The sequence below is a fragment of the Macrobrachium nipponense genome, chromosome 3 (assembly GCF_015104395.2).
Source record: "Macrobrachium nipponense isolate FS-2020 chromosome 3, ASM1510439v2, whole genome shotgun sequence".
Lineage (NCBI taxonomy): Eukaryota > Metazoa > Arthropoda > Malacostraca > Decapoda > Palaemonidae > Macrobrachium > Macrobrachium nipponense.
In genome coordinates, this window is record NC_087202.1 from 68164799 (window position 1) to 68173503 (window position 8705).

Here is an 8705-nt window from a genome sequence, read left to right on the forward strand (position 1 = left end):
GATTTGTCATATGCTGCTATATTACCAAAATGCGCCATCCTTAATTTTCCCTTTCATGAGTCAGTTCCTCGTCGCCATTGAAGTATATTTGGATGGACACGAAACTCAGATACATCCTTCCTAAATGACTTTATTTTTAAGACTCACCTATAATGATACACAGTTTAAAAGAAGACAAGATAGTTAACAGGGTAGTTATGCTTAATGAGTAGTAAGTATCTGTAAACACAAATATAACCTCTGGTAATAGGTAGTTATAAACATAAATACCTAACACTGATCAAGAAATGAAAAGGACCAGAAGAATGAGACAGAGTTAGTGATAATCATTTGAAAAGGATACAAGAAACTTGAAATCGATCATTTACAGTGTTCCTTATTGCTAGAGAAGTCAACAACAGTATCAGACCTTGTAATGAGGCAATTGCAGGAAAGTATCTTGTAAAGAGGAAATGGTTCACATCTGTACTTCTTGAGAAGTTATGGAAAATTATTCACATCTGTGCCTCTTGAGAAGTATGGGATACCAAAACACTTTTAGGCAGACATTGCCAAGGCAGAGAGTGCTAAAGAGGCCCATTGAGCTAACTATATTACGGCAGTTTGTTTTCAATTACCTTATGTTACTTCTTTCGAATGAACACCGTATCCTTTGGAAGCTTGAATATCAAGCAAATAGACCCTGTGGTCTTGTTCCTATGAATAGGGTTCATCTTCTGAATTAATAATAATAATAATACACCACAAAACATAAGTGCAGCCAGTGTGTCCAAGGAATTTAAGTTTAATGCCGGTGTCCACCATAGGTAACACCTAGGAATTTTGCCGTTTTCATAGTAATGGAGGCAAATACAGAAGGGTAACGCCAGAATTACATGAAAAAGAGATTTTTGTTTACGCCATTGGCTATGAAGAGCAAACATAAATTCTGTATTTGTAAACTTAGATATTTTAGACAAATTAAGACTGCTCTAAGATATGTAAGGAAAAAAAGAGTTTCCCTTCAACTACGTATTAATTCGTTTTCTATTGACGCACCATCACCATCGACTTTACCGACAACTACAGAGATTAAAAGGTGAAAGGAAAATTCCGAAAAACTGCAACAATTCTATTATAAACGCAAGTTTCTACAATAGGAATAAATCAGTGCAGACATTATGATCCCTTACTTGGGTTAAATTCTGTTGTTGTGCGCCATCATTCGTCTTGTGTGTCAACATAGTCAAATCCCAAGTTCTCAGGAAGGCCTTAACTGAAAGAGAATGGAATAACATACCCTCGTTTTCAACTAGATTCATGGGAAGAATGGTTTAAAAAAATTATTTTTGATATAACGATATTGTTAAGAATCATACCTTCTGCGTAACAGCAAATTCACTCACTGAATATTCTCAGTAACAACTTCCTAATCATGAGAAATCACGTTGTGCACTCGACTAATCAATATACCGTGAAAAAAGGGGTCCTGGAACCACACTTAAGTCTTAAACCCAATCAGCAGTTATGATCAATACCTGACGACTCCTTTCCATTCAAGCGCTTTAGCATGAGCAATATATCTGTAGGTATCGGTCTTATCATAATGACCCAAAGACGATCTACCAGTCGGGGGTAATCGAGAAACTACATAACTAAATCTCCCAGTTGAGGACATAATCAAGAATGATATTCTCGACTTCCAAAACAAATAAAAAAATACTTCTGACCTAAATGACTCATATAATAAATAAGATAATTTTAGCATTCCAGTCATGAAGACTGCATACGGGCCAAGAGTTACATATCACGACATTTGAAAAATATTGGAGACTGAAGTTGATTAAATTCCTTTAAATCAGCATTCTTGACAAAACCTTAATATACATAAAGGTGAGTTTAAGCCTTTACAAAACATTTCCTTCTTGTTCCCTATTTGGCCACGACGTCTAAATTCACTTTTCCTACATCATCGGTATTAACCCGGTATGTGTCTACCCACGTGTCACCTCAAGAGGAGCTAGTATTAAACATGGTGGAAGCTATTCAGTGGGACGCCATGTTTAATACTACCCCCTTGATCAAAGATATAGTTTTTTAGAAATGTATAGAAATGGGTGTGTACAACATTCGATCCCCGAGTGGCTAGTAATACCTCTGAGGTGAAAGGTTGGTACATAACTGGTTAATTAATACCCACTTCATCATCAGACAGTTCAGCTTCTAACCTACGGAGCAGAGGGAAGGCTCCCAAACACTTGCTTCCCCTGACGCTGACGACTTCGGCGTAGGACCCTATTGGTCTTGCCAACTATCCTTCATTTTGTCTTGCCACCTCACACCGTCACACATCGCTGAGATCAACAACAGACTTTGAACTTCTCATCTCGTCAATTCCACGAACAGCAGAAAATTCGAATCCAGTTCCCTTTTCTACACATGAAGGAGGCCAGAAAGGCACTACGTGAGCAAGCCCAGGCATGCAAGGAAGTTGGCACTAGTATCGCAAGCGGAAGGAGAGCCTCAACCACACCCTTTATTCAGTCCCTGGTTTTCCAGGGGTTCTCCACACAATCTCCTCTCTTCCATATGCTAACAAACTAATCCAAATGGAAGGATGAATTACCCACAAATAGAATACTCAAGTACCCACACCTCCCATTGCCGAATGAAAAAGAATATGGTCCCTCTAGTCTCTTTTCATATAGCCGACTATGAGAAAATAAAAAAAGGGGCGACAAATAATGATTGTTTTTCCTGTCACTGGCGTTTTCAAAAACCCACGTAATTTCACGTTATTGAAGTTCCTGATTTATATTGTCAGGCCAACCCATTTAAATAAATAAAAAATCAACCTCCCGCTTGAAATATGGAAAGCTTATGACAACAATTTTCATTCTGAGAGTCCAGCTATCCAACGATTTATTGATATCGTTATTCCTCTAAGCTCCCATCTGATGGCAAGAAATATCGCATGCAAAAACCTCCACAGATTAGAAATGACTTAAAATAATTCAGTTACCTTGAATGGGGGTGACAGCCGGTAGCTATATAGAGTTACTGGAATAAATTTCAGTGGAACCATTTGCTCACAGGGTATTAGGATGCTGGATATGAACTTGGGAGAGGTGGTTCATCTCTCTATCGGTCTGGAAAAGAAAAGTTTTTCATTACTTTAACATACTAACACTGCCATAAATTTCATTAGGATAATTTGTAAACATACCCATACTACTTATGGTAAGGTGTTAAATCTAAGTTTTATTTCCATGAACTAAGAAAAAAAATACGTTCATTTCTAAAACTTGAGACACTTTGGTACACAAAGCACCCAACAGATTTTCAAAAGGCCATGCACATGAAAGAACAAATTTTTGCACTAGTTCATGTCTCCTCATTACTTCGAAAACCGTCCAGACAAGAGAGAAAAATGACCTTGGCAAACGCAAGAAACAAAATAGACCCGATCCTCACCAGCCTTCATAAAAATCATAACGAGAATCACTCGTCAACTGAAATCAACATTTCATCGACATACAGGAAATATTAGAGAATACGAGGCACCCCTTGACTAATCGACGTCCAATCAAAAACTAAATAAAAGCGAATGAAGCAAATGGCACACTATTCAATCATTACTAAGAAAAAGGTAGTTATTAAATAAGAAAAGATAAATAAAATTGTATCCCACGTGCTTGACTGAAAGAATGGCCTTACAAAATAAGTGATGACGTCACCACAATCACCACCACCTCCTCCGTCTTTTGCTTTCCCTCAAGACAAGCCGAGACCTTTAAAGGCAATAAGAATTTATTGCCTCGTTATTTCATACATGCATTCGGAGAGAGAGGAGAGAGAGAGGAGAGAGAGAGAGAGAGAGAGAGAGAGAGAGAGAGAGAGAGAACGCATATCAGCATAACCCAATACTGATTATATAATTAATCCTGATCAGATTAGAAAATAAAGAATCATTGGGTTACATCCACCATAACCACGTACTGCAGATAGCCACCGAAACCCTATGAATATATTTCAAACAATTTCCGTATACACTTCCTCAGTGAAGAAGCTTCTACATCCACTGATAGGAACAATTCACTACTTATTCTGGAGACAGGGAATCCTGCGCCCATTGGTCTGACCACAAGACTTCGACCGTTGTGACTGAACAAATTTTGGGAAATTTTAGTTCATGATTTGCATAAGGCAATATGTCCTATTTTCGTACAAAACAAGTAAATAAATTAGACTTCTGACTTTAATGTATCGACTGCAAGAAATGATCATGTTTTCACATCGCTACAAGGTATTCTAATATCCACATATGGTTTTATGAAACTGAACGCCCTATTCTAACTACGTGCAGATCATTACTGGTGTCGTGAAAGTACCTTACCGGGTCAATTGTCCTTCCGTCAGGGGCCATCTCACTGTTAGACTGCACACCAGTTGGTAGACCTTTGTTAATACATGTATTGGCACTAAGCGTAGACTAGCTGGGACTAGAAGCGCAGAATATTTGAACCAACCGGTTATCAACAACTGACCTCGCCCCTGACTAGCTCAACCCTGAACTCTCTTATGGTAGTTGCCGCTGCCATTACCTATAAGATAGCAATGGACTAAATTTTCTTCATTCAAACTTATATTCAGAAAAGTTAATGTTTTACGTGATTTTACTAGCAAATGATACAGATTAATTACTTTGTGTAGTAATTGTGCTGAGAAGTACCACTCCAAATACAGCAGCCACAACCCTCGAGACCTTATGAGCATGCCACAGCGACAAAGTTATTCACCGTGACACAAAGTTATTTAGGAAAAATGACTATTCATCTGGCTATGGGCATTTCTTTGGGTCAAAGTGGCAGGGTCATCAGGCACGGGGGAAGCTGCACAATATTTACATTGCATTATCTTTACAACTGACGAGCACCAGGACTCTCCAAAGATCATTACTCGTACGGACAAGATCCACCTTTGCCACAATGCCATCTTCAATGAGCAGTAACAACGAAGTAACTTTTATGGAGAAACTCAACACAGATTCTATCTAGTGTTCCGAAGCTGGTGTATCTAGAAACAGAGCATGAAACGCAGCGCTGAAATATTTAAATGTTTACAATAGAGGTAAAACGGCTTTTAATAACAAACCTACGCAATACGACGTCCTTCTAACCGCAACATATTTCTAAAACCGAGGTTCTCCGTAATGACTAACCGTCATTACGTTAGTGGAGTTTAAGGGGCACGAAGAATATTGATTGATTAATAATTCAATTTAAATAAAATGACGCTTTCAGAAAGCAATGTTGGCTTTGATGACAGTTTCGAAGAGAATCCCAGGTCCTATTGGCACAAAGTACAAGTTGGATGGATGAGGATCAACCTTGTCAAACCTCAATTACATACACCTTACCGTTCTCACTATCATCATTATTAACCCGTAAAATCAGATTTTCATAAAATGATCCCCGTCCCTCCAAAGAAGAAAACTACAGCAGAAATTGCAAGATAGCAGAATGCAATTAGTTACAATGAGGAATCACAAGCCCATGGAGACTTTAGAGACAAAATTGTCATCGCACTTACATTTTCTGCAGGTAGAACAGATCAATTTAACTCAACGGGATATGGACTCGCTCACAATATATTGACTCCATGTCCACAGCAATGAACCATCGCTCTTCAAGTACGAATTAAATATAACCGGTGATGCAACACTCATGACTGCATGCCAAACTCAATCCTTTATCATGGTCTTGGGATCCTAAGCTCTAGCATTGACCTATTGCAAGGCAGTAGCTTCATGCACATGAAATTCAGCTTCCATCAGTAGGACTATACAATCACATCCTTTCATATACGGATAAAATTCCTCACCAGAGGCCTCAGAAAAGCAACATATACATGTTCCTCTCGGCTTAACTCCTTTAACTAAAAAACGAATCGAAAATCTGTGTAACCATAAAACTATACTTCTCACATGTCCATATTCAGCGAGTTCTTAACACAACAAAGCAACTCACCTTCATAAACGCCAATATCTTAATTATTAAGGGTGACGTGGTCACAATACGCCTTTGCCGGAGGACGACCAAACATGGCTACAATTTGACTGACAACTGTGACAACCAAAGACAATACACGAAAGATGGGAAGCTCAAGCCACAGCCGCATCGGCCGCATACAATTTAGTTCCTGGCATGAATGAAGATGGCGGTAGCATTTCACCTGCCTACATCGTCCTGTTTGTTTACTTTTTCACAAAGCGGCATTCAATTTCAATCATGAGTGGGCGTAGCCATCATCACCCGTGTGTGGTTTGCAATAGGACGAAAATGATTTTCCCCATCTGATTTTTCATGCTTTTCCTCAGAATAAAGAAAGGTAATAAAATCATTACATCTGTTACAAAGTACATGATGACTTTTAGAGAAAATGAAGAAATAAAATAGACCAAAGCAAAATTGAATGTCGGTGCAGTGTTATTCCGAAATAAATATTGGAAAATATTTATAATACGGTGGACGCCTCTAAGCGGAAAGAAAATATATTTACATGTGATTTTCGACTAGAAAAAAATATTTGCCATTTGAAACCCCAACAACCAACCTAACCTTCCTGGTAATGTACATCAGTAGCCTAATCATGTCAACAGTAAACCTAACCATATCAGCGGTACCATAACCATGCCAACAGTTACCTAACCATGTCAACAGTAATTTGCAATGGAAATGAAGCTATCTTGCAAAAACATATCAAAATCAACTAGAAAAACTATATTTTCTTGTCATTCTTGTCAATTGTATTTCAAATAAATACCTTAAAGTTATATTTGCATATCTTGAAAATCTCTAGAAATATGAAATAAACATACCAATTTCCTATCACTGTCATACAATTCGTGAATATTGGGTCCTCCATGCCTTTTCCAGATAGGCTTCTCACAGCAACTTTGATATACTGTATATATACTGAGTTATGTTATATTCTCAGCAGCTTACCATTGGGTTGTAGTTATTTTTATGCACCTTAATTTTTCATTAATAAGCAACTATTTAGCGAACCAAAGTGTTCCATCAGGAAGGATGTATCTTGTGGGAGCATTCATATGGGAGAGCATAAGTAGGTTAGTTAAGTTAGAGTGACTTACTTTAATTTCAAGTTCACTAACCTTTTAATCTATGATTGAATTTTCCTATATGTATGGATAAAAGCATTCAAAATAAAAGAAAAGAAAATTACATGCAAACCAGCATATCTGCTCCCACAAGATCCATTCTTACCGTTTCATCTAAGTTTCTGCATTATATGCTCATAATTGTTCAATTTTTTTAATGAAATCTTGTAATTGGCACAACACCCATAGTATTCCAAAGTAAATTTACCATTTGGCAGCAAATGTACGCAGTAATACAGTAGTAATAAATTGGCAAAACAAGTTGTGAAAACCTAATGATATGTTTGCTTGTACTGTACATGATGCAAAAAGAAACATGGTTCAAGTCAATTAGAATAATTGTTTCAAATTTTTTTTAGGAATGTGCATGCTTCTTGCAGAAATGCATTTTACTAGAAAATACCAGGCAGAAGTGTTGTTTACATTACCTTCATAAAAGGGTGCCAATTGAATATGCATTTTTGAGAACTCCCACAATTGGGCTATGAGATTTTAATAAATTGTTATAAATAGGTTTGTTTTCCTATTTGATTTGTGATTTCAATTTTTATTTGCTTTTTTATGGAAATTAAGTTTAAACCTAGATTTTTGCTTATACAGTATTCTGTAAAATACAGCATTGCATTTGTTATAAAAGGGTACCTTACTTTTAACTACTTTGTTGTTGTACTTTTTTTAGTTTTATTAACAAATATTGCTTAACTTTTTGCCTAATCAGCATGCAAGTTAAGTCTGCTTTTTCATTTTGATTTCATATTATTGGTTTTGATCATCACATGCTTTGTTTGCTATTTAAATTCTGATATATGCATGTTTTGTTTGCATGACTTGTATGACTATTGCATGCAAATGAAGCATGTGCCATTTCTTTTACTTTGTTTATGTTCTTTGCAAGAACATTTGTGTACAGTTGCTTAGGTATGTACAGTATACAATCATAAGCACAAGACCCAAAAAAAAGGAAAATAATTACTGTATACTATATTGGTGAAATAATAAGATAATATGAGAATAAGTTTGTTTCATTCTAACTGCCTCTCAATTTTAGATAAAGATACTTAGCAATTAATGTTACATTAAACTGAAGGATTTTATTTAATGATTCAGAAATGCCTAATATATAAGTCATAAGCTATGATAGAGCCCTATAATCATGTTAACAAGCAATATTAATCGATTTAGTATTTCAATAATTTATAAAGAGAAGTTTATTGGAGCATAATAATAAATTTTAACATTTAAAAAAGCCGCGCTACGCCACAGCCGAGTTTTAGTTGAGGGCATAATCAATAGATGGCGCGCATCCTGACGGGTTGGATGACGTTTTTTTTAATGGTATAAATAGTCAGTTTCCACATCTTTCGTTTATTTGTCTTTGGTGACAACAGTCCGGATACCTTCTAGCCAATCACAAAAGTCCATGCAGCACCCTTCGAAAAGAGGATGCAAAAGCGACTCCTGATTGGCTGAGAGAGAGAGAGAGAGAGAGAGAGAGAGAGAGAGAGAGAGACTAATTGTGGATTGTGGCTTCAAAATTTTTTTA

At 36.8% G+C, this 8705-nt stretch overlaps 1 long non-coding RNA gene across 1 annotated transcript; it reads right to left on the bottom strand.

Annotated features, from left to right (window-relative positions):
- Positions 1 to 1098: 1098 nt before the first annotated feature.
- LOC135222216 (uncharacterized) lies at positions 1099 to 4571 on the bottom strand. The gene is made up of 3 exons (XR_010316222.1): positions 4376 to 4571; positions 3002 to 3128; positions 1099 to 1255 (listed from the first exon to the last, which is right to left on the bottom strand). It is a non-coding gene; the product is annotated as an uncharacterized LOC135222216 (long non-coding RNA).
- Positions 4572 to 8705: the final 4134 nt, after the last annotated feature.